This window comes from Eleutherodactylus coqui, chromosome 8 (genome assembly GCF_035609145.1).
Source record: "Eleutherodactylus coqui strain aEleCoq1 chromosome 8, aEleCoq1.hap1, whole genome shotgun sequence".
NCBI classification, from domain to species: domain Eukaryota; kingdom Metazoa; phylum Chordata; class Amphibia; order Anura; family Eleutherodactylidae; genus Eleutherodactylus; species Eleutherodactylus coqui.
Genome location: NC_089844.1, coordinates 206,918,576 through 206,945,677, shown reverse-complemented (window position 1 = coordinate 206,945,677; position 27,102 = coordinate 206,918,576).

Sequence of the window (27,102 nt, the reverse complement as noted above, 5' to 3'; positions counted from 1 at the left end):
GGACTACTACCCCCAGCAGACAGATACTGTAGGCAGTGTATAATATTATGTATACTGTTTCCCTCTGCCGGGATGACGGCGGTGATGTAACGGAGACAGCAGAGCCAGGAAACAATTTTGCGCAAGCCTGTTGTAACGCTTAGCTGCGTATTAATTAGGACTACTACCCCCAGCAGACACGCAGTAAACTGAAAACGGTCACAGGCAGCCCAAATATAGTATTTTTCCCCAATTTTTTTGAAAAAGCCCACTGCCTATATAGCCTGTATATCTCTTTCCCTGCCTCACCAGTACTGGCCCTATACTCTGTACAATGACTGCAGACTGAGGACGCAATGCTCTGCATGCCCGATATACAAAAAAAAAAAAATTGTGCAACACTGCTAAAAGCCGCCTCAACAGTACTGCACACGGTCAGATGTGGCCCTAAGAAGGACCGTTGGGGTTCTTGAAGCCTAAAATACTCCTAACACTCTCCCTATAGCAGCTCCGGCACCAGCAGCACTTTCCCTGATCTCTGTCAGAACGCATCTGAGGCGAGCCGCGGGCGGGGCAGAATACTCGGGTGTCACCTGATCTCCCCAGCCACTCACTGCAGGGGGGTGGTATAGGGCTTGAATGTCGCAGGGGGAAGTTGTAATGCCTTCCCTGTCTTTCAATTGGCCAGAAAAGCGCGCTAACATCTCAGAGATGAAAGTGAAAGTAACTCGAATATCGCGTGGTGCTCGTCACGAGTAACGAGCATCTCAAACACGCTAATACTCGAACGAGCATCAAGCTCGGACGATTACGTTCGCTCATCTCTAGCTAATATACAAAATGAGGCAGCTCGGATTGGGTGAAAACGTGTGTAAGTGGGTTAAAAAGTGGCTCAATGATAGAAAGCAGAGGGTGATAATAAATGGTTCGTACTCTGATTGGGCCACAGTCACTAGTGGGGGCCACAGGGTTAGGCCCCACTCTGTACAACATATTTATCAATGACCTGATAGAGGGGCTGCACAGCAAAATATCAATATTTGCAGAGGATACAAAATTATACAATATAATTAATGCAACGGAGGACAATGTGCGGCTACAAACGGACCTGGATAAGCCGGGGGCTGGGGGAGAGAATGGCAAATGAAGTTCAATGTTGATAAATGTAAGACTATGCACATGGGCAGGAGAAACGGATGTCACCAATATACACTGAATGGGGTACTGCTAGGGAAAAGTGGGATGGAAAAAGGATCTGGGGGTATTAGTGGATAGTAGACTAAACTGGAGTAACCAATGCCAGTCAGCTGCTGCAAAGGCAAATAAAGTCTTGGGGTGCAGTAAAAGAGGTATAGGGGCGAGGGGCGAGAACGTTATCCTTCCATTATATAAGGCACTTGTCAGGCCTCACATGGAATACTGCGTACAATTCTGGTCACCGGTGCTCAGGAAAGATGTTACAGTACTGAAGGGGGTTCAAAGAAGGGCAACTAAACTAATACATGGAATGACAGGACTGGAATACCCAGAGAGGCACCAAAATTGGGACTATTCACCCTGGAAAAAAGACGGCTAAGAGGTGATCAAATAACCATGTATAAGTACATGAGGGGACAATACAAGGATCTCTCCCACGATCTGTTTACACCCAGGACTGCGACGGTAACAAGAGGACATCCGCTACGATTAGAGGAAAGTAGGTTTCATCACCAACATAGAAAGGGGTCTTTACTGTTAGAGCAGTGAGACTGTGGAACTCTCTACCGGAGGAAGTGGTGATGGCAGGATCCATAGAGGAGTTTAAAAGGGGACTTGATGTCCTTCTGGAGAGGAAGGATATTATCTATATATATAAAATTGAATGTATGTCTGTCTGCGTGCGTGCGTGCGTGTCTGCGTGCGTGCGTGTCTGTTTGTCCTTTATGCGCTACTACACCATTCATCCGATCGCCATGAAACTTTGGGAAGTTGTTGAGTACACTCCTGGGAAGATTATAGGCATAGTACAACTATCCTACGATAAATGGCGCGCACGCGAGCATCGTCGAAAGTTACCACCCCCCCACGTAGATCGAATAAGTAAGCCACCTGCTATTGTGATGTCATCACTGATGTCATCAACATCGGACGCCCTTGAACATGCCCCAACATGTTCTATAAAGCTGCATTGTGATGTCATTAAGGCTCTATTATGACACGTACAGCTTGGAACCACTAGAGCACGCCAGCCAATTACCATTGGAGTTGGAAGTGGGTAAACAAGTACTAGGATATCTTCCTAAGAAGCCACAGCAGCCGGATAAATTGTATGTTCCACCCAACGGCTATTTTATTCAGCCTGCAAGGGGGAAGCAGCGGCCTACAAAATCTCATTCAGGTAGGCTCATTCAGGTAGGTAGGTTCAGTTCTTGGAGGTTGGGGAATGCTTATGGGCAAGGCCTTATGTCTCATCCCAACTCGATTATTCAATTCTAAGTGCAAAAGAATTAGCGTCCAAATTTTATGTACGGAATTTAATTCTCTCACTTCCCAATGTCATAGAAACTTGAAATTTGGCACGAGCATTGATTATGTCATAAATAGGAAAAGTTAATGGGTCCCAACTTGATTATTCAATTCAAAGCGCCAAAGAATTAGCGTTCAAATTTTACGTACGGAATCTAATTCTCTCATTTCCTGATGTCATAGATAGATAGATAGATAGATAGATAGATAGATAGATAGATAGACTGTATGCAATAACCCAGATAGATAGATAGACAGACAGATAGATAGACTGTATGCAATAACCCAGATAGACAGATAGACAGACAGACAGACTGTATGCAATAACCCAGATAGACAGACAGATAGACAGACAGACAGATAGATAGATAGATAGATAGATAGATAGACAGATAGACAGACAGATAGATAGACTGTATGCAATAACCCAGATAGACAGACAGATAGATAGACTGTATGCAATAACCCAGATAGACAGACAGACAGACAGATAGATAGATAGATAGATAGATAGATAGATAGATAGACTGTATGCAATAACCCTGATAGATAGATAGATAGATAGATAGATAGATAGATAGATAGATAGACTGTATGCAATAACCCTGATAGATAGATAGATAGATAGATAGATAGATAGATAGATAGATAGATAGACTGTATGCAATAACCCTGATAGATAGATAGATAGACTGTATGCAATAACCCTGATAGATAGATAGATAGATAGACTGTATGCAATAACCCTGATAGATAGATAGATAGATAGATAGATAGATAGATAGATAGATAGATAGATAGATAGACTGTATGCAATAACCCTGATAGATAGATAGATAGATAGACTGTATGCAATAACCCAGATAGATAGATAGATAGATAGATAGATAGATAGATAGATAGATAGATAGATAGATAGATAGACAGACTGTATGCAATGACACGTACAGCTTGGAACCATAAATACTAGAGCACGCCAGCCATTTACAGTCAGTCTCCATTGGAGTTGGAAGTGGGCAAACATGTACTAGGCTATCTTCCCAAGAAGCCACAGAAGCCGGATAAATTGGATGTTTCACACAACGGCTATTTTATTCAGCCCGCAAGGGGGAAGCAGCGGCCTACAAAATCTTATTGGTCGCTGCTGCCGTCATTTTTAAAAAAGGTACGCTCAGTTCTTTCATGGAGAACAATGTTTAGTGGAGAACTCGCTTATTGGATACAATGTTGCGAGCTGGGCAAAACCCCTAGAATAATCCACGGCACGCAGGCAGACAAGCAAAGTGTAAATAACTGGATTGGATAGCTATGTCTGTCTGTCTTCGCAGCAACGAATGTATTTGTGTCTGTCTTCGCAGCAACGCGCGACGGGTACGCTAGTCTATATATATAAAATTGAATGTATGTCTGTCTGTGTGTCTGTCTGTGTGTCTGTGTGTCTGTTTGTCCTTTATGCGCTACTACACCATTCATCCGATCGCCATGAAACTTTGGGAAGTTGTTGAGTACACTCCTGGGAAGATTATAGGCATAGTACAACTATCCTACGATAAATGGCTCGCGAGCGTCGTCGAAAGTTACGCCCCCCCCCCCCACGTAGATTGTTCGATTTCCATCATTGCCACTAATTCTCTCCCTTCCCGATGTCGTAGAAACCTGAAATTTGGCACGAGCATTGATTATGTCATAAATAGGAAAAGTTAATGGGTCCCAACTCAATTATTCGATTCTAAGCGCAAAAGAATTAGCGTCCAAATTTTACGTACAGAATCTAATTCTCTCACTTCCTGATGTCATCTATATATATAAAAATGAATGAATGTCTGTATGTCTGTCCTTTATGCATTACTACACCATTCATCCAATCGCCATGAAATTTTGGGAAGTTGCTGAGTACACTCCTGGAAAGATTACTGGCATAGTACATCTATCCTACGATAGGTGGCGCCCGTGCGAGCGTCATCGACAGTTATGCCCCCCAGACAAAGATCGTTTGATTTCCATCTCAAGCACGAAAGCAAAAGGCATTACGACCAACGGGAGGCGTGTTCAACTACAAGATGATGCATCCGCCGAACGTTTCGCAAGACAATTGCTGGATATTGAGAATGCTGAGGTAAAATGAAAGCTGTGCTGTGATTGGTTGCTATTTCTTATACTGCTGAGGTAAAATGAAAGCTGTGCTGTGATTGGTTACCATTTCTTATACTGCTGAGGTAACATGAGAGCTGTGCTGTGATTGGTTGATACTTCTCATACTACTCAGGTTACTTGAAAGCTGTGCTGTGATTGGTTGCTATATATTATACCGCTGGTTACTATTTTTTATATTGCTGAGGCAGAATAAAAGTTGCGCTGTGATTGGTTGTTATTTCTCTTTCTGCTGAGGTAACATGAAAGCTGCGCTGTGATTGGTTGTTATATTATAAAGCTGAAGTAACATGTGAGCTGCGCTGTGATTGGTTGTTATATTATAAAGCTGAGGTAACATGAAAGCTGCGCTGTCATTGGTTGTTATCTAGATATATAAAAACGAATATATGTATGTCTGTCTTCGCAGCAACGTGCGACGGGTAAGCTAGTAGGCTATAAATCTAAGATTATTTGATAATCCGGGTATACAGGCAGGTAGGAACTATTAGGGGTTGATCCAGGGAACAGTCTGATTGCCATTAGGGAGTTGGGAAGGAATTTTTTTCCCCAAAGGGCTAATTGGCTTCTGGCCTTGGGTTTTTTTGCCTTCCTCTGGATCAACACAGGAGGATAGACAGGCTGGACTAGATGGACAATGTCTTCATTCAGCCTTACGAACTATGTTACTATGTTACTATCTCTTGCTTTATAGTAACGTACAGCACCATCTATTGGTTTTCTAGTAACCTACGGTCTCATCTAATTGTTTTATAGAAACCTATACCGCCATCTATTTGTTTAATAGTAACCTACAGCGCCATCTATTGGTTTTATAGTAACGTACAGCACCATCTATTAGTTTAATTGTAAACAACAGCGCCATGTATTTGTTTTCTAGTAGCCCACGGTTTCATCTATTAATTTCATAGTAACCTACAGCTCCATCTATTGGTTTTATAGTAACCTACAGCGCCATCTATTGGTTTTATAGTAACCTACAGCTCCATCTATTGGTTTTATAGTAACCTACAGCGCCATCTATTGGTTTTATAGTAACCTACAGCTCCATCTATTGGTTTTATAGTAACCTACAGCGCCATCTATTGGTTTTATAGTAACCTACAGCGCCATCTATTGGTTTCATAGTAACCTACAGCGCCATCTATTGGTTTTATAGTAACCTACAGCTCCATCTATTGGTTTTATAGTAACGTACAGCGCCATCTATTGGTTTTATAGTAACCTACAGCGCCATCTATTGGTTTTATAGTAACGTACAGCGCCATCTATTGGTTTTATAGTAACCTACAGCGCCATCTATTGGTTTCATAGTAACCTACAGCTCCATCTATTGGTTTTATAGTAACCTACAGCTCCATCTATTGGTTTTATAGTAACCTACAGCGCCATCTATTGGTTTCATAGTAACTTACAGCGCCATCTATTGGTTTTATAGTAACCTACAGCGCCATCTATTGGTTTTATATTACCCACAGCACCATCTATTGGTTTATAGTAACCTACAGCGCCATCTATTGGTTTTATAGTAACCCACAGCGCCATCTATTGGTTTCATAGTAACTTACAGCGCCATCTATTGGTTTTATAGTAACCTACAGCGCCATCTATTGGTTTTATATTACCCACAGCACCATCTATTGGTTTATAGTACCCTACAGCACCATCTATTGGTTTTATAGTAACCTACAGCGCCATCTATTGGTTTTATAGTAACGTACAGCCCCATCTATTGGTTTTATAGTACCCTACAGCGCCATCTATTGGTTTTATAGTAACCCACAGCACCATCTATTGGTTTTATAGTAACCTACAGCGCCATCTATTGGTTTTATAGTAACGTACAGTGCCATTTATTGGTATAATAATAACTTACTGCATCATTTCTTGGTTTTCTAGTACCCTACGGTGCCATCTATTGGTTTTGTACTAATTTACAGCGCCATCTATTTGTTTTGTAGTAGCCTACGGTTTCATCCATTAATTTCATAGTAACCTACAGCGCCATCCATTGGTTTTATAGTAACATACAGCGCCATCTATTGGTTTTATAGTAACCTACAACACCATCAATTAGTTTAATTGTAATCTACAGCGCCATCTATTGGTTTTATAGTAACCTACAGCGCCATCTATTGGTTTTATTGTAACCTACAGCGCCATCTATTGGTTTTATAGTAACCTACAGCACCATCTATTGGTTTTATGGTATCGTACAGTGCCATCGATTGGTTTTATAGTAACGTAGAGCGCCATCTATTGGTTTTATAGTAACCTACAACACCATCTATTGGTTTTATAGTAACCTACAGCGCCATCTATTGGTTTTATAGTAACCTACAACACCATCAATTAGTTTAATTGTAATCTACAGCGCCATCTATTGGTTTTATAGTAACCTACAGCACCATCTATTGGTTTTATAGTAACCTACAGCACCATCTATTGGTTTTATAGTAACCTACAGCACCATCTATTGGTTTTATAGTAACCTACAGCGCCATCTATTGGTTTTATTGTAACCTACAGCACCATCTATTGGTTTTATAGTAACCTACAGCACCATCTATTGGTTTTATAGTAACCTACAGCGCCATCTATTGGTTTTATAGTAACCTACAGCACCATCTATTGGTTTTATAGTAACCTACAGCGCCATCTATTGGTTTTATTGTAACCTACAGCGCCGTCTATTGGTTTTATAGTAACCTACAGCACCATCTATTGGTTTTATAGTAACCTACAGCGCCATCTATTGGTTTTATAGTAACCTACAGCGCCATCTATTGGTTTTATAGGAACCTACAGCGCCATCTATTGGTTTTATAGTAACCTACAGCGCCATATTTTAGTTTAATTGTAACCTACAGCGCCATCTATTGGTTCTCTAGTAACCTACGGTTTCATCTAATAGCTTTTTAGAAACCTACAGCACCATCTATTGGTTTTATAGTAACCTACAGCGTCATCTATTAGTTTTAATTTAACCTACAGTGCCAGCGCCATTTTTTTGGTTTTATATTATCCTACAGCGCCATCTATTGGTTTTATATAAACATACAGCGCCATCTATTAGATGAATATTAACCTACAGCGCCATCTATTGGTTTTATAGTAACCTACAGCATGATTTACTGGTTTTATAGTTACCTACAACATCATCTATTAGTTTTATGCTTACCTACAGCGCCATCTATTGGTTTTAATTTAACCTGCAATGCCAGCGCCATTTTTTTGGTCTTATAATAATAAAGTTTTATATTAAACTACAGCTTCATCTATTGGTTTAATATGTACCTACAGCTATTGGTATTTATAGTGACCTACAGCGCCATCTATTGGTTTTAAAGTAACTTACAGCGCCATCGATTAATTTAATTGTAAACAACAGCGCCATCTATTGGTTTTCTAGTAGCCTACGGTTTCATATATTAGTTTCAAAGTAACCTACAACGCCAGCTCTTTGTTTTACAGTAAACTACAGCACAATCTTTTAGTTTAATTGTAACCTACAGCGCCATCTATTGGTTCTCTAGTAACCTACGGTTTCATCTAATAGTTTTTTAGAAACCTGCAGCGCCATCTATTGGTTTTATATTAACCTTCAGCTACATCGATTTATTTTATAGTAACGTACAGCGCCATCTATAGGTTTTATAGTAACCTACAGCGCCATCTATTGCTTTTATATAAACGTACAGCGCCATCTATAGGTTTTATAGTAACCTACAGCGCCATCTATTGCTTTTATATAAACATACAGCGCCATCTATTAGTTTTATAGTAATGTACAGCGCCATCTATTGGTTTTATAGTAACATACAGCGCCATCTATTGGTTTTATAGTAACGTACAGCACCATCTATTGGTTTTATAGTACCCTACAGCGCCATCTATTGGTTTTATAGTAACCCACAGCACCATCTATTGGTTTTATAGTAACCTACAGCGCCATCTATTGGTTTTATAGTAATGTACAGTGCCATCTATTAGTTTTATAGTAACGTACAGCGCCATCTATTGGTTTTATAGTAATGTACAGTGCCATCTATTAGTTTTATAGTAACGTACAGTGCCATCTATTGGTTTTATAGTAATGTACAGCGCCATCTATTGGTTTTATAGTAATGTACAGCGCCATCTATTAGTTTTATAGTAATGTACAGCGCCATCTATTGGTTTTATAGTAACATACAGCGCCATCTATTAGTTTTATAGTAATGTACAGCGCCATCTATTGGTTTTATAGTAACCTACAGTGCCATCTATTAGTTTTATAGTAACGTACAGCGCCATCTATTGGTTTTATAGTAATGTACAGTGCCATCTATTAGTTTTATAGTAACGTACAGTGCCATCTATTGGTTTTATAGTAACGTACAGCGCCATCTATTGGTTTTATAGTAATGTACAGCGCCATCTATTGGTTTTATAGTAATGTACAGCGCCATCTATTGGTTTTATAGTAACCTACAGCGTCATCTATTGGTTTTATAGTAACGTACAGCGCCATCTATTGGTTTTATAGTAATGCACAGCGCCATCTATTGGTTTTATAGTAACCTACAGCGCCATCTATTGGTTTTATAGTAATGTACAGCGCCATCTATTGGTTTTATAGTAACCTACAGCGCCATCTATTGGTTTTATAGTAACCTACAGCGTCATCTATTGGTTTTATAGTAACGTACAGCGCCATCTATTGGATTTATAGTAATGTACAGCGCCATCTATTGGTTTTATAGTAATGTACAGCACCATCTATTGGTTTTATAGTAACGTACAGCGCCATCTATTAGTTTTATAGTAATGTACAGCACCATCTATTGGTTTTATAGTAACGTACAGCGCCATCTATTGGTTTTATAGTAACGTACAGCGCCATCTATTGGTTTTATAGTAACGTACAGCGCCATCTATTGGTTTTATAGTAACCTACAGCGCCATCTATTGGTTTTATAGTAATGTACAGCGCCATCTATTGGTTTTATAGTAATGTACAGCGCCATCTATTGGTTTTATAGTAACGTACAGTGCCATCTATTGGTTTTATAGTAACGTACAGCGCCATGTATAGGTTTTATAGTAACGTACAGCGCCATCTATTGGTTTTATAGTAATGTACAGCGCCATCTATTGGTTTTATAGTAACGTACGGCGCCATCTATTGGTTTTATAGTAACGTACAGCACCATCTATTGGTTTTATAGTAATGTAAAGTGCCATCTATTAGTTTTATAGTAACGTACAGCGCCATCTATTGGTTTTATAGTAACGTACAGCGCCATCTATTGGTTTTATAGTAATGTACAGCGCCATCTATTGGTTTTATAGTAACCTACAGCGCCATCTATTGGTTTTATAGTAACTTACAGCGCCATCTATTGGTTTTATAGTAACCTACAGTGCCATCTATTAGTTTTATAGTAATGTACAGCGCCATCTATTGGTTTTATAGTAATGTACAGCGCCATCTATTGGTTTTATAGTAACGTACAGCGCCATCTATTGGTTTTATAGTAATGTACAGCGCCATCTATTAGTTTTATAGTAATGTACAGCGCCATCTATTGGTTTTATAGTAATGTACGGCGCCATCTATTAGTTTTATAGTAACGTACAGCGCCATCTATTGGTTTTATAGTAACGTACAGCGCCATCTATTGGGTTTATAGTAATGTACAGCGCCATCTATTAGTTTTATAGTAATGTACAGCGCCATCTATTGGTTTTATAGTAACATACAGCGCCATCTATTGGTTTTATAGTAACGTACAGCGCCATCTATTGGTTTTATAGTAATGTACAGCGCCATCTATTGGTTTTATAGTAACCTACAGCGCCATCTATTGGTTTTATAGTAACTTACAGCGCCATCTATTGGTTTTATAGTAACCTACAGTGCCATCTATTAGTTTTATAGTAATGTACAGCGCCATCTATTGGTTTTATAGTAATGTACAGCGCCATCTATTGGTTTTATAGTAACGTACAGCGCCATCTATTGGTTTTATAGTAATGTACAGCGCCATCTATTAGTTTTATAGTAATGTACAGCGCCATCTATTGGTTTTATAGTAATGTACGGCGCCATCTATTAGTTTTATAGTAACGTACAGCGCCATCTATTGGTTTTATAGTAACGTACAGCGCCATCTATTGGTTTTATAGTAATGTACAGCGCCATCTATTAGTTTTATAGTAATGTACAGCGCCATCTATTAGTTTTATAGTAATGTACAGCACCATCTATTGGTTTTATAGTAACATACAGCGCCATCTATTAGTTTTATAGTAACGTACAGCGCCATCTATTGGTTTTATAGTAATGTACAGTGCCATCTATTAGTTTTATAGTAACGTACAGTGCCATCTATTGGTTTTATAGTAACCTACAGCGCCATCTATTGGTTTTATAGTAACGTACAGCGCCATCTATTGGTTTTATAGTAATGTACAGTGCCATCTATTAGTTTTATAGTAACCTACAGCACCATCTATTGGTTTTATAGTAACGTACAGCGCCATCTATTGGTTTTATAGTAACCTACAGTGCCATCTATTGGTTTTATAGTAACGTACAGCGCCATCTATTGGTTTTATAGTAACTTACAGCGCCATCTATTAGTTTTATAGTAATGTACAGCGCCATCTATTGGTTTTATAGTAATGTACAGCGCCATCTATTGGTTTTGTAGTAACCTACAGCGCCATCTATTGCTTTTATATAAACGTACAGCGCCATCTATTGGTTTTATAGTAACCTACAGCGCCATCTATTGGTTCTCTAGTAACCTGCGGTTTCATCTAATAGGTTTATACTTACTTACAGCACCATCTATTGGTTTTATATTTACCTACAGCGTCATCTATTGGTCTTAATTTAACATACAGCGCCATCTATTGGTTCTCTAGTAACCTGCGGTTTCATCTAATAGGTTTATACTTACTTACAGCACCATCTATTGGTTTTATATTTACCTACAGCGTCATCTATTGGTCTTAATTTAACATACAGCGCCATCTATTGGTTTTATATTACCTAAAGCACCATCTCTTGGTTGTATATGTACGTACTGCACCATCTATTGATTTTATATTTACCTACAGCGTTATCTATTAGTCTTAATTTAACTTACAGCGCCATCTATTGGTTTATTTCTATCCTGCAGTGCCATTTATTGGTTTTATAGTAACCTACAGCGCCATCTATTGGTTTTATAGTAACCTACAGCACCATCTATTGATTTTATATTTACCTACAGCGTTATCTATTAGTCTTAATTTAACTTACAGCGCCATCTATTGGTTTATTTCTATCCTGCAGTGCCATTTATTGGTTTTATAGTAACCTACAGCGCCATCTATTGGTTTTATAGTAACGTACAGTGCCATTTATTGGTTTTATAGTAACCTACAGCGCCATCTATTGGTTTTATAGTAACGTACAGTGCCATTTATTGGTTTTATAGTAATGTACAGCGCCATCTATTGGTTTTATAGTAATGTACAGCGCCATCTATTGGTTTCATAGTAACGTACAGCTCCATCTATTGGTTTTATAGTAACCTACAGCGCCATCTATTGGTTTTATAGTAACCTACAGCGCCATCTATTGGTTTTATAGTAATGTACAGCGCCATCTATTGGTTTTATAGTAATGTACAGCGCCATCTATTGGTTTTATAGTAACGTACAGCGCCATCTATTGGTTTTATAGTAATGTACAGCGCCATCTATTGCTTTTATATAAACGTACAGCGCCATCTATTGGTTTTATAGTAACCTACAGCGCCATCTATTGGTTTTATAGTAACCTACAGCGCCATCTATTGGTTTTATAGTAACCTACAGCGCCATCTATTGCTTTTATATAAACGTACAGCGCCATCTATGAGATTAATAGTAACCTACAGTGCCATCTATTGCTCTTCTAGTAACCTATGGTTTCATCTTTTAGTTTTATTGCAACCTACAGCGCCATCTATTGGTTCTCTAGTAACCTGCGGTTTCATCTAATAGGTTTATACTTACTTACAGCACCATCTATTGGTTTTATATTTACCTACAGCGTCATCTATTGGTCTTAATTTAACATACAGCGCCATCTATTGGTTTTATATTACCTAAAGCACCATCTCTTGGTTGTATATGTACGTACAGCACCATCTATTGGTTTTATATTTACCTACAGCGTTATCTATTAGTCTTAATTTAACTTACAGCGCCATCTATTGGTTTATTTCTATCCTGCAGTGCCATTTATTGGTTTTATAGTAACCTACAGCGCCATCTATTGGTTTTATAGTAACCTACAGCCCCATCTATTGGTTTTATAGTAATGTACAGCGCCATCTATTGGTTTTATTGTAATGTACAGCGCCATGTATTGGTTTTATAGTAACGTACAGCGCCATCTATTGGTTTTATAGTAATGTACAGCGCCATCTATTGGTTTTATAGTAGCGTACAGCGCCATTTTTTGGTTTTATAGTAACCTACAGCGCCATCTATTGGTTTTATAGTAACCTACAGCGCCATCTATTGGTTTTATAGTAACCTACAGCGCCATCTATTGGTTTTATAGTAACGTACAGTGCCATTTATTGGTTTTATAGTAACCTACAGCGCCATCTATTGGTTTTATAGTAATGTACAGCGCCATCTATTGGTTTTATAGTAACCTACAGCGCCATCTATTGGTTTTATAGCAGCCTACAGCGCCATCTATTGGTTTTATAGTAACGTACAGCGCCATCTATTGGTTTTATAGTAACGTACAGTGCCATTTATTGGTTTTATAGTAACCTACAGCGCCATCTATTGGTTTTATAGTAACCTACAGCGCCATCTATTGGTTTTATAGTAACCTACAGCGCCATCTATTGGTTTTATAGTAACCCACAGCGCCATCTATTGGTTTTATAGTAACCTACAGCGCCATCTATTGGTTTTATAGTAACCTACAGCGCCATCTATTGGTTTTATAGTAACGTACAGCGCCATCTATTGGTTTTATAGCAATGTATAGTGCCATCTATTGGTTTATTAGTAATGTACAGCGCCATCTATTGGTTTATTAGTAATGTACAGTGCCATCTATTGGTTTTAAAGTAACATACAGCGCCATCTATAGGTTTTAAAGTAACATACAGCGCAATCTATTGGTTTTATAGTAACCTACAGCGCCATCTCTTGGTTTTATAGTAACATACAGCGCCATCTATTGGTTTTATAGTAATGTACAGCGCCATCTATTGGTTTTAAAGTAACATACAGCGCCATCTATTGGTTTTATAGTAACGTACAGCGCCATCTATTGGTTTTATAGTAACGTACAGCGCCATCTATTGGTTTTATAGTAACCTACAGCGCCATCTATTGGTTTTATAGTAATGTACAGCACCATCTATTGGTTTTATAGTAACGTACAGTGCCATCTATTGGTTTTAAAGTAACATACAGCGCAATCTATTGGTTTTATAGTAATGTACAGCGCCATCTATTGGTTTTATAGTAACCTACAGCGCCATCTATTGGTTTTATAGTAATGTACAGCACCATCTATTGGTTTTATAGTAACGTACAGCGCCATCTATTGGTTTTATAGTAACATACAGCGTCATCTATTGGTTTTATAGTAATGTACAGCGCCATCTTTTGGTTTTATAGTAACCTACAGCGCCATCTTTTGGTTTTCTAGTAACCTACAGCGCCATCTATTGGTTTTATAGTAACCTACAGCACCATCTCTTTGTTTTATATTAACCTACAGCACCATCTATTAGTTTATTTCTACCCTACAGCGCCATCGATTGGTTTATTAGAAACCTTCAGCGCCATCTATTTGTTTTCTGGTAGCCTTCGGTTTCATCCATTAATTTCATAGTAAGCTACAGCGCCATCTATTGGTTTTATAGTTACCTACAGTATCATGTATTATTTATATAGTTACCTCCAGCACCATCTAGTGGTTTTATAGTCACCTACAGCTTCATCCATTTGTTTTATATTAACCTACAGTGTTCTCTATTATTATTATTATAGTAACCTACAGCGCCATCTATTGGTTTTAAAGGAACCTACAGCACCATCTATTGGTTTTATAGTAACCTACAGCGCCATCTATTGGTTTTATAGGAACCTACCACATTATCTATTGGTTTTATAGTGACCTACAGCGCCATCTATTGGTTTTCTAAAAGCCTTTAGCGCCATCTATTGGTTTTATATTACCTATAGCACCATCTATTGGGTTTATAGTAACTTACAGCGCCATCTATTGGGTTTATAGTAAGTTACAGCGCCATCTATTGGTTTTATAGTAACCTACAGCGCCATCTATTGGTTTTATATTACCTTCAATGTCAACTGTTGGGTTTATAGTAACCTACAGCGCCATCTATTGGGTTTATAGTAACCTACAGCGCCATCTATTGGGTTTATAGTAACCTACAGCACCATCTATTGGTTTTATAGTAACCTACAGCGCCATCTATTGGTTTTATAGTAACCTACAGCGCCATCTATTGGGTTTATAGTAACCTACAGCACCATCTATTGGTTTTATAGTAACCTACAGCGCCATCTATTGGTTTTATAGTAACCTACAGCGCCATCTATTGGGTTTATAGTAACCTACAGCACCATCTATTGGTTTTATAGTAACCTACAGCGCCATCTATTGGTTTTATAGTAACCTACAGCGCCATCTATTGGTTTTATAGTAATGTACAGCGCCATCTATTGGTTTTATAGTAATGTACAGCGCCATCTATTGGTTTTATAGTAACGTACAGCGCCATCTATTGGTTTTATAGTAATGTACAGCGCCATCTATTGCTTTTATAGTAACCTACAGCGCCATCTATTGGTTTTATAGTAACCTACAGCGCCATCTATTGGTTTTATAGTAACCTACAGCGCCATCTATTGGTTTTATAGTAACCTACAGCGCCATCTATTGCTTTTATATAAACGTACAGCGCCATCTATGAGATTAATAGTAACCTACAGTGCCATCTATTGCTCTTCTAGTAACCTATGGTTTCATCTTTTAGTTTTATTGCAACCTACAGCGCCATCTATTGGTTCTCTAGTAACCTGCGGTTTCATCTAATAGGTTTATACTTACTTACAGCACCATCTATTGGTTTTATATTTACCTACAGCGTCATCTATTGGTCTTAATTTAACATACAGCGCCATCTATTGGTTTTATATTACCTAAAGCACCATCTCTTGGTTGTATATGTACGTACAGCACCATCTATTGGTTTTATATTTACCTACAGCGTTATCTATTAGTCTTAATTTAACTTACAGCGCCATCTATTGGTTTATTTCTATCCTGCAGTGCCATTTATTGGTTTTATAGTAACCTACAGCGCCATCTATTGGTTTTATAGTAACCTACAGCCCCATCTATTGGTTTTATAGTAATGTACAGCGCCATCTATTGGTTTTATTGTAATGTACAGCGCCATGTATTGGTTTTATAGTAACGTACAGCGCCATCTATTGGTTTTATAGTAATGTACAGCGCCATCTATTGGTTTTATAGTAGCGTACAGCGCCATTTTTTGGTTTTATAGTAACCTACAGCGCCATCTATTGGTTTTATAGTAACCTACAGCGCCATCTATTGGTTTTATAGTAACCTACAGCGCCATCTATTGGTTTTATAGTAACGTACAGTGCCATTTATTGGTTTTATAGTAACCTACAGCGCCATCTATTGGTTTTATAGTAATGTACAGCGCCATCTATTGGTTTTATAGTAACCTACAGCGCCATCTATTGGTTTTATAGCAGCCTACAGCGCCATCTATTGGTTTTATAGTAACGTACAGCGCCATCTATTGGTTTTATAGTAACGTACAGTGCCATTTATTGGTTTTATAGTAACCTACAGCGCCATCTATTGGTTTTATAGTAACCTACAGCGCCATCTATTGGTTTTATAGTAACCTACAGCGCCATCTATTGGTTTTATAGTAACCCACAGCGCCATCTATTGGTTTTATAGTAACCTACAGCGCCATCTATTGGTTTTATAGTAACCTACAGCGCCATCTATTGGTTTTATAGTAACGTACAGCGCCATCTATTGGTTTTATAGCAATGTATAGTGCCATCTATTGGTTTATTAGTAATGTACAGCGCCATCTATTGGTTTATTAGTAATGTACAGTGCCATCTATTGGTTTTAAAGTAACATACAGCGCCATCTATAGGTTTTAAAGTAACATACAGCGCAATCTATTGGTTTTATAGTAACCTACAGCGCCATCTCTTGGTTTTATAGTAACATACAGCGCCATCTATTGGTTTTATAGTAATGTACAGCGCCATCTATTGGTTTTAAAGTAACATACAGCGCCATCTATTGGTTTTATAGTAACGTACAGCGCCATCTATTGGTTTTATAGTAACGTACAGCGCCATCTATTGGTTTTATAGTAACCTACAGCGCCATCTATTGGTTTTATAGTAATGTACAGCACCATCTATTGGTTTTATAGTAACGTACAGTGCCATCTATTGGTTTTAAAGTAACATACAGCGCAATCTATTGGTTTTATAGTAATGTACAGCGCCATCTATTGGTTTTATAGTAACCTACAGCGCCATCTATTGGTTTTATAGTAATGTACAGCACCATCTATTGGTTTTATAGTAACGTACAGCGCCATCTATTGGTTTTATAGTAACATACAGCGTCATCTATTGGTTTTATAGTAATGTACAGCGCCATCTTTTGGTTTTATAGTAACCTACAGCGCCATCTTTTGGTTTTCTAGTAACCTACAGCGCCATCTATTGGTTTTATAGTAACCTACAGCACCATCTCTTTGTTTTATATTAACCTACAGCACCATCTATTAGTTTATTTCTACCCTACAGCGCCATCGATTGGTTTATTAGAAACCTTCAGCGCCATCTATTTGTTTTCTGGTAGCCTTCGGTTTCATCCATTAATTTCATAGTAAGCTACAGCGCCATCTATTGGTTTTATAGTTACCTACAGTATCATGTATTATTTATATAGTTACCTCCAGCACCATCTAGTGGTTTTATAGTCACCTACAGCTTCATCCATTTGTTTTATATTAACCTACAGTGTTCTCTATTATTATTATTATAGTAACCTACAGCGCCATCTATTGGTTTTAAAGGAACCTACAGCACCATCTATTGGTTTTATAGTAACCTACAGAGCCATCTATTGGTTTTATAGGAACCTACCACATTATCTATTGGTTTTATAGTGACCTACAGCGCCATCTATTGGTTTTCTAAAAGCCTTTAGCGCCATCTATTGGTTTTATATTACCTATAGCACCATCTATTGGGTTTATAGTAACTTACAGCGCCATCTATTGGGTTTATAGTAAGTTACAGCGCCATCTATTGGTTTTATAGTAACCTACAGCGCCATCTATTGGTTTTATATTACCTTCAATGTCAACTGTTGGGTTTATAGTAACCTACAGCGCCATCTATTGGGTTTATAGTAACCTACAGCACCATCTATTGGTTTTATAGTAACCTACAGCGCCATCTATTGGTTTTATAGTAACCTACAGCGCCATCTATTGGGTTTATAGTAACCTACAGCACCATCTATTGGTTTTATAGTAACCTACAGCGCCATCTATTGGTTTTATAGTAACCTACAGCGCCATCTATTGGGTTTATAGTAACCTACAGCACCATCTATTGGTTTTATAGTAACCTACAGCGCCATGTATTGGTTTTATAGTAACCTACAGCGCCATCTATTGGTTTTATAGTAACCTACAGCACCATCTATTGGTTTTATAGTAATCTACGGCGCCATCTATTGGTTTTATAGTAACCTACAGCGCCATCTATTGGGTTTATAGTAACCTACAGTGCCATCTATTGCTTTTATAGTAACCTACAGCGCCATCTATTGGTTTTATAGTAACGTACAGTGCCATTTATTGGGTTTATAGTAACCTACAGCACCATCTATTGGTTTTATAGTAACCTACAGCGCCATCTATTGGTTTTATAGTAACCTACAGCGCCATCTATAGGTTTTATAGTAACCTACAGCACCATCTATTGGTTTTATAGTAACCTACAGCGCCATCTATTGGTTTTATAGTAACCTACAGCACCATCTATTGGGTTTATAGTAACCTACAGCGCCATCTATTGGTTTTATAGTAACCTACAGCGCCATCTATTGGTTTTATAGTAACTTACAGCACCATCTATTGGTTTTATAGTATCGTACAGCGCCATCTATTGGTTTTATAGTAACCTACAGCGCCATCTATTGGTTTTATAGTAACCTACAGCGCCATCTATTGCCTTTATAGTAACCTACAGCACCATCTATTGGTTTTATATTACCTCCAGTGTCAACTATTGGCTTTCCAGTAAGCTATAGTGCCATATATTTTATCCAACAGCCTCATATAATTGTTTTATAGTAACCTACAGCACCATCTATTGGTTTTATAGTAACCTACAGCGCCATCTATTGGTTTTATAGTAACCTACAGCGCCATCTATTGGGTTTATAGTAACCTACAGCGCCATCTATTGGGTTTATAGTAACCTACAGTGCCATCTATTGCTTTTATAGTAACCTACAGCGCCATCTATTGGTTTTATAGTAACGTACAGTGCCATTTATTGGGTTTATAGTAACCTACAGCGCCATCTATTGGTTTTATAGTAATGTACAGCACCATCTATTGGTTTTATAGTAACCTACAGCGCCATCTATTGGTTTTATAGTAACCTACAGCACCATCTATTGGTTGTATAGTAACCTACAGCGCCATCTATTGGTTTTATAGTAACCTACAGCGCCATCTATTGGTTTTATAGTAACCTACAGCACCATCTATTGGGTTTATAGTAACCTACAGCGCCATCTATTGGTTTTATAGTAACCTACAGTGCCATCTATTGGTTTTATAGTAACCTACAGCGCCATCTATTGCTTTTATAGTAACCTACAGCACCATCTATTGGTTTTATATTACCTCCAGTGTCAACTATTGGCTTTCCAGTATGCTATAGTGCCATATATTTTATCCAACAGCCTCATATAATTGTTTTATAGTAAGCTACAGCGCCATCTATTGGTTTTATATTACCTACAGAGCCATCTCTTAGTTTTATGGTAACCCACAGCGCCATCTATTGGTTTTATAGTAACCTACAGCCCCATCTATTGGTTTTATAGTAACCTACAGCCCCATCTATTGGTTTTATAGTAACCTACAGCGCCATCTATTGGTTTTATAGTAACCTACAGCCCCATCTATTGGTTTTATAGTAACCTACAGCGCCATCTATTGGTTTTCCGGTAACCTACAGCGCCATCCATTGGTTTTATAGTAACCTACAGCCCAATCTATTGGTTTTATAGTAACCTACAGCGCCATCTATTGGTTTTCCGGTAACCTACAGCGCCATCCATTGGTTTTATAGTAACCTACAGCCCCATCTATTGGTTTTATAGTAATGTACAGCGCCATCTATTGGTTTTATAGTAGCGTACAGCGCCATTTTTTGGTTTTATAGTAACCTACAGCGCCATCTATTGGTTTTATAGTAACCTACAGCGCCATCTATTGGTTTTATAGTAACCTACAGCGCCATCTATTGGTTTTATAGTAACGTACAGTGCCATTTATTGGTTTTATAGTAACCTACAGCGCCATCTATTGGTTTTATAGTAATGTACAGCGCCATCTATTGGTTTTATAGTAACCTACAGCGCCATCTATTGGTTTTATAGCAGCCTACAGTGCCATCTATTGGTTTTATAGTAACGTACAGTGCCATTTATTGGTTTTATAGTAACCTACAGCGCCATCTATTGGTTTTATAGTAACCTACAGCGCCATCTATTGGTTTTATAGTAACCTACAGCGCCATCTATTGGTTTTATAGTAACCCACAGCGCCATCTATTGGTTTTATAGTAACCTACAGCGCCATCTATTGGTTTTATAGTAACCTACAGCGCCATCTATTGGTTTTATAGTAACGTACAGCGCCATCTATTGGTTTTATAGCAATGTATAGTGCCATCTATTGGTTTATTAGTAATGTACAGCGCCATCTATTGGTTTATTAGTAATGTACAGTGCCATCTATTGGTTTTAAAGTAACATACAGCGCCATCTATAGGTTTTAAAGTAACATACAGCGCAATCTATTGGTTTTATAGTAACCTACAGCGCCATCTATTGGTCTTATAGTAACGTACAGTGCCATCTATTGGTTTTAAAGTAACATACAGCGCCATCTATTGGTTTTATAGTAACGTACAGCGCCATCTATTGGTTTTATAGTAACGTACAGCGCCATCTATTGGTTTTATAGTAACCTACAGCGCCATCTATTGGTTTTATAGTAATGTACAGCACCATCTATTGGTTTTATAGTAACGTACAGTGCCATCTATTGGTTTTAAAGTAACATACAGCGCAATCTATTGGTTTTATAGTAATGTACAGCGCCATCTATTGGTTTTATAGTAACCTACAGCGCCATCTATTGGTTTTATAGTAATGTACAGCACCATCTATTGGTTTTATAGTAACGTACAGCGCCATCTATTGGTTTTATAGTAACATACAGCGTCATCTATTGGTTTTATAGTAATGTACAGCGCCATCTTTTGGTTTTATAGTAACCTACAGCGCCATCTTTTCGTTTTCTAGTAACCTACAGCACCATCTATTGGTTTTATAGTAACGTACAGCGCCATCTATTGGTTTTATAGTAACCTACAGCACCATCTCTTTGTTTTATATTAACCTACAGCACCATCTATTAGTTTATTTCTACCCTACAGCGCCATCGATTGGTTTATTAGAAACCTTCAGCGCCATCTATTTGTTTTCTGGTAGCCTTCGGTTTCATCCATTAATTTCATAGTAAGCTACAGCGCCATCTATTGGTTTTATAGTTACCTACAGCTCCATCTATTGGTTTTATAGTTACCTACAGTATCATGTATTATTTATATAGTTACCTCCAGCACCATCTAGTGGTTTTATAGTCACCTACAGCTTCATCCATTTGTTTTATATTAACCTACAGTGTTCTCTATTATTATTATTATAGTAACCTACAGCGCCATCTATTGGTTTTATAGTAACCTACAGCGCCATCTATTGGTTTTATAGTAACCTACAGCACCATCTATTGGTTTTATAGTAACGTACAGCGCCATCTATTGGTTTTAAAGGAACCTACAGCGCCATTCATTGGTTTTATAGGAACCTACCACATTATCTATTGGTTTTACCTGTAGAGACATCTATTGGTTTTATAGTGACCTACAGCGCCATCTATTGGTTTTCTAAAAGCCTTTAGCGCCATCTATTGGTTTTATATTACCTATAGCACCATCTATTGGGTTTATAGTAACTTACAGCGCCATCTATTGGGTTTATAGTAAGTTACAGCGCCATCTATTGGTTTTATAGTAACCTACAGCGCCATCTATTGGTTTTATATTACCTTCAATGTCAACTGTTGGGTTTATAGTAACCTACAGCGCCATCTATTGGGTTTATAGTAACCTACAGCACCATCTATTGGTTTTATAGTAACCTACAGCGCCATCTATTGGTTTTATAGTAACCTACAGCGCCATCTATTGGGTTTATAGTAACCTACAGCACCATCTATTGGTTTTATAGTAACCTACAGCGCCATCTATTGGTTTTATAGTAACCTACAGCGCCATCTATTGGGTTTATAGTAACCTACAGCACCATCTATTGGTTTTATAGTAACCTACAGCGCCATGTATTGGTTTTATAGTAACCTACAGCGCCATCTATTGGTTTTATAGTAACCTACAGCACCATCTATTGGTTTTATAGTAATCTACGGCGCCATCTATTGGTTTTATAGTAACCTACAGCGCCATCTATTGGGTTTATAGTAACCTACAGTGCCATCTATTGCTTTTATAGTAACCTACAGCGCCATCTATTGGTTTTATAGTAACCTACAGCGCCATGTATTGGTTTTATAGTAACCTACAGCGCCATCTATTGGTTTTATAGTAACCTACAGCACCATCTATTGGTTTTATAGTAATCTACGGCGCCATCTATTGGTTTTATAGTAACCTACAGCGCCATCTATTGGGTTTATAGTAACCTACAGTGCCATCTATTGCTTTTATAGTAACCTACAGCGCCATATATTAGTTTATAGTAACCTACAGTGCCATCTATTGGGTTTATAGTAACCTACAGCGTCATCTATTGGTTTATAGTAACCTACAGCGCCATCTATTGGGTTTATAGTAACCTACAGCGCCATCTATTGCTTTTATAGTAACCTACAGCGCCATCTATTGGTTTTATAGTAACGTACAGTGCCATTTATTGGGTTTATAGTAACCTACAGCACCATCTATTGGTTTTATAGTAACCTACAGCGCCATCTATAGGTTTTATAGTAACCTACAGCACCATCTATTGGTTTTATAGTAACCTACAGCGCCATCTATTGGTTTTATAGTAACCTACAGCACCATCTATTGGGTTTATAGTAACCTACAGCGCCATCTATTGGTTTTATAGTAACCTACAGTGCCATCTATTGGTTTTATAGTAACCTACAGCGCCATCTATTGGTTTTATAGTAACCTACAGCGCCATCTATTGCCTTTATAGTAACCTACAGCACCATCTATTGGTTTTATATTACCTCCAGTGTCAACTATTGGCTTTCCAGTAAGCTATAGTGCCATATATTTTATCCAACAGCCTCATATAATTGTTTTATAGTAACCTACAGCACCATCTATTGGTTTTATAGTAACCTACAGCGCCATCTATTGGTTTTATAGTAACGTACAGTGCCATTTATTGGGTTTATAGTAACCTACAGCGCCATCTATTGGTTTTATAGTAACCTACAGTGCCATCTATTGGTTTTATAGTAACCTACAGCGCCATCTATTGCTTTTATAGTAACCTACAGCACCATCTATTGGTTTTATATTACCTCCAGTGTCAACTATTGGCTTTCCAGTAAGCTATAGTGCCATATATTTTATCCAACAGCCTCATATAATTGTTTTATAGTAAGCTACAGCGCCATCTATTGGTTTTATATTACCTACAGAGCCATCTCTTAGTTTTATGGTAACCCACAGCGCCATGTATTGGTTTTATAGTAACCTTATGCCCCATCTATTGGTTTTATAGTAACCTACAGCCCCATCTATTGGTTTTATAGTAACCTACAGCCCCATCTATTGGTTTTATAGTAACCTACAGCCCCATCTATTGGTTTTATAGTAACCTACAGCGCCATCTATTGGTTTTATAGTAACCTACAGCCCCATCTATTGGTTTTATAGTAACCTACAGCGCCATCTATTGGTTTTCCGGTAACCTACAGCGCCATCCATTGGTTTTATAGTAACCTACAGCCCAATCTATTGGTTTTATAGTAACCTACAGCGCCATCTATTGGTTTTCCGGTAACCTACAGCGCCATCCATTGGTTTTATAGTAACCTACAGCCCAATCTATTGGTTTTATAGTAACCTACAGCGCCATCTATTGGTTTTCCGGTAACCTACAGCGCCATCCATTGGTTTTATAGTAACCTACAGCCCAATCTATTGGTTTTATAGTAACCTACAGCGCCATCTATTGGTTTTCTAGTAACCTACAGCACCATCCATTGGTTTAATTGCAGGCTACAGCGCCATCTATTAGTTTTATAGTAACCTACAGCGCGATCTTTTTTCTTTATAGTATTCTACATTGTAATCTATTGATTTTCTAGTAACCTACAGCGCCATCTATTGGTTTTATAGGAACCTACAGCGCCAGCTATTGGTTTTCTTGAAACCTACATCACCCTGTATTGGTTTATAGTAACCTACAGCATCATCTATTGGTTTTTAATTAACCTACAGCGCCGTTCATTGGTTTAATAGGAACCTACCGCATTATCTATTGGTTTCACCTATAGAGCCATGTATTGGTTTTATAGTTACCTACAGCGCCATCTATTGGTTTTATAGTAATCTACACTGTAATCTTTTTGTTTTAAAGACACCTACAGCGAAATCTATTGATTTTCTAGTAAACAACAGCGCCAACTATTTATTTTTAGTAACCTACAGCGCCATCTATTGGTTTTAAAACATTCTGCAGCAACATCTATTGATTTTCTAGTAAACTACAACGCCATGTATTGGTTTTGTAGTAACCTACAGCGCCATCTATTGGTTTTGTAGTAACCTACAGCGCCATCTATTGGTTTTATAGTAACCTACAGCGCCATCTATTGGTTTTATAGTAACTTACAGCGCCATCTATTGGTTTTATAGTAATGTACAGCGCCATCTATTGGTTTTATAGTAACTTACAGCACCATCTATTGGTTTTATAGTAACCTACAGCGCCATCTATTGGTTTTATAGTAATGTACAGCGCCATCTATTGGTTTTAATAGTAAGCTCTAGCGCCATCTATTGGTTTTATAGTGAACTAAAGCTCCATCTATTGGCTTTATAGTGACCTACAGCGCCATCTATTGGTTTTCTAGTAAACTACAGTGTCATCTATTAGTTTTAATTTAACATACAGCGCCATCTATTGGTTTAATTGTAAACTACGGTTTCAGCTAATTAATATATAGAAACCTATACCGCCCTCTATCGGTTTTATAGTAACGTATAGCGCCATGTATTGGTTTTATAGTCACCTACAGCTTCATCCATTGGTTTTATAGCTACTTACAGCACCATCTTTTGGTTCTATATTAACCTACAGCGCCATCTATCGGTTTTATAGTAACCTACAGCGCCATCTATTGGTTTTATAGTAACTTACAGCGCCATCTATTGGTTTTATAGTAACCTACAGCGCCATCTATTGGTTTTATAGTAACCTACAGCGCCATCTATTGGTTTTATAGTAACGTACAGCACCATCTTTTGGCTCTATATTAACCTACAGCGCCATCTATTGGTTTTATAGTAACCTACAGCGCCATCTATTGGTTTTATAGTAACTTACAACGCCATCTATTGGTTTTATAGTAACCTACAGCGCCATCTATTGGTTTTATAGTAAGCTCTAGCGCCATCTATTGGTTTTATAGTGAACTAAAGCGTCATCTATTGGCTTTATAGTGACCTACAGCGCCATCTATTGGTTTTCTAGTAAACTACAGTGTCATCTATTAGTTTTAATTTAACATACAGCGCCATCTATTGGTTTCATTGTAAACTACGGTTTCAGCTAATTAATATATAGAAACCTATACCGCCCTCTATCGGTTTTATAGTAACGTATAGCGCCATGTATTGGTTTTATAGTCACCTACAGCTTCATCCATTGGTTTTATAGCTACTTACAGCACCATCTTTTGGTTCTATATTAACCTACAGCGCCATCTATTGGTTTTATAGTAACGTACAGCGCCATCTATAGGTTTTATAGTAACGTGCAGTGCCATCTATTGGTTTTATAGTAACCTACAGCGCCATCTATTGGTTTTATAGTAACCTACAGCTTTTTCTATTGGTTTTATAGTAACGTACAGCACCATCTTTTGGCTCTATATTAACCTACAGCGACATCTATTGGTTTTATAGTAACCTACAGCACCATCTTTTGGTTCTATCTTAACCTACAGCGCCATCTATTGGTTTTATAGTAGCCTACAGCTTTTTCTATTGGTTTTATAGTAACGTACAGCGCCATCTATTGGTTTTATAGTAACCTACAGCACCATCTATTGGTTTTCTAGTAACCTACAGCTTTTTCTATTGGTTTTATAGTAACGTACAGCGCCATCTGTTGGTTTTATAGTAACCTACACCACCATCTTTTGGTTCTATATTAACCTACAGCGCCATGTATTGGTTTTCTAGTAACCTACAGCGCCATCTACTGGTCTTATAGTTACCTACATCTTCATCTATTCGTTTTATAGTTACCTACAGCGCCATCTATTGTTTTTTTTAGTAACCTACAGCGCCATCTATTGGTTTTATAGTGACCTACAGCTCCATCTATTGGTTTTATAGTAACATACAGCGCCATCTATTGGTTTTTTTAGTAACCTACAGCACCATCTATTGGTTTTATAGTGACCTACAGAGCCATCTATTGGTTTTATATTAACCTACAGCTGCATCTATTGGTTTTATAGTAACATACAGCGCCATCTATTGGTTTTATAGGAACCTACAGCACCATCTATTGGTTTAATAGTTACCTATAGCGCCATCTATTTATTTTATAGAACCTTCAGCGCCATCTGTTGGTTTTATAGTAATCTACACTGTAATCTTTTGGTTTTAAAGACACCTACAGCGAAATCTATTGATTTTCTAGTAAACAACAGCGCCAACTATTTATTTTTCGTAACCTACAGCGCCATCTATTGGTTTTAAAACAACCTGCAGCAACAT